Source organism: Mandrillus leucophaeus, unplaced genomic scaffold, assembly GCF_000951045.1.
Source record: "Mandrillus leucophaeus isolate KB7577 unplaced genomic scaffold, Mleu.le_1.0 Scaffold280, whole genome shotgun sequence".
Classification (NCBI taxonomy): Eukaryota; Metazoa; Chordata; class Mammalia; order Primates; family Cercopithecidae; genus Mandrillus; species Mandrillus leucophaeus.
The window spans coordinates 44,487-45,872 of NW_012102921.1; the positions used below are offsets into that span (position 1 = coordinate 44,487).

General features: G+C 49.5%; 1 protein-coding gene across 1 annotated transcript in view; it reads right to left on the reverse strand.

Moving 5' to 3' along the window:
* The window catches only part of SH2B2 (SH2B adaptor protein 2), a 37,515-nt gene that overhangs the window by 8,447 nt on the left and 27,682 nt on the right, over nt 1-1,386 (reverse strand). The window lies entirely within an intron of this gene.

Consider the following 1,386-nt stretch of genomic DNA (forward strand, 5'->3'; position numbering starts at 1 on the left):
TTTTTTTCTGAAATGGAGTCTTGCTCTATTGCCCAGGCTAGAGTGCAGTGGCATGATCTCAGCTCACCGCAACCTCCGCCTCCCTGGTTCAAGCAATTCTCCTGCCTTAGCTTCCTCAGTAGCTGGGATCACAAGCATGCACCACCATGCCTGGCTAATTTTTTTTTTTTTTTATAATTTTTGTAGAGACAGGGTTTCACCATGTTGGCCACGCTGGTCTTGAACTGGTGATCTACCCACCTTGGCCTCCCAGAGCGTGGGGATTACAGGCGTGAGCCACCGCACCCGGCCGCGAGAACCTGTCTTTTTTTTTTTTTTTTGAGACAGAGTTTTGCTCTTGGTGCCCAGGCTGGAGTGCAATGGTGCAATCCTGGCTCACTGCAACCTCTGCCTCCCGAGGGTTCAAGTGATTCTCCTGCCTCAGTCTCCTCCGAGTAGCTGGGATTACAGGCATGCACCACCACGCCCAGCTAATTTTGTATTTTTAGTAGAGACGGGGTTTCTCCATGTTGGCCAGCCTGATCTTGAACTCCCAACCTCAGGTGATCCGGGTTTCTCCATGTTGGCCAGCCTGATCTCGAACTCCCAACCTCAGGTGATCCATCCGCCTCAGCCTCCTAAAGCGTTGGGATTATAGGCATGAGCCACCACACTTGGCCCTGAGAACCCCGTCTTAATTAAAAAAACATTAGCTGGGCGTGGCGGTGAGGCAGGAGGATCAATGGAGTCTAGGAACTGGAGGCTGCAGTGAGCTGTGATCATGCCACTGCCCTCCACCTTGGGCAACAGAACAGAAAAAAAAGTAAAAACAAAAGGAAAGAAAGAAAGAAAGGAAAGAAGGAAAGGAAAGCAAGCAAGAAAAAAAGAATGAAAGAAATTACCCAATCTACCTGGTTTGACTGTAGGTCATAAAACCCCCATTCAAGATAGGGTTCTGTTCCACACCCAGAAAGAATGCTGTTCAGAGAGGCCAAGAAAAATCTAGACAGACAGGCCTGGCTGGGTCCCCCGCTCAGTCTGTTCCTTCAGATCCCGCCCTTTGTGTCCAATCCTCTTTCTACACCGCTGTCTATACTTTGCTGAACCTAAGCATAAAAATGGACCATTTTCCTGTATCTTTTTTTTTTGAGAGAGAGAGTCTCACTCTGTTGCCCAGGCTGGAGTGCAGAGGCACGATCTCAGCTCACTGCAACCTCTGTCTCCCAGGTTCAAGCGATTCTTCTGCTACAGCCTCCCGAGTAGGTGGGATTGCAGGCGCCCATCACCATACCCAGCTACTTTTTGTATTTTTAGTAGAGACAGGGTTTCACCATGTTGGCCAAGGTGGTCTCAAACTCCTGACTTGGTGATCCGCCTGCCTCGGCTTCCCAAAGTAATGGGATTACA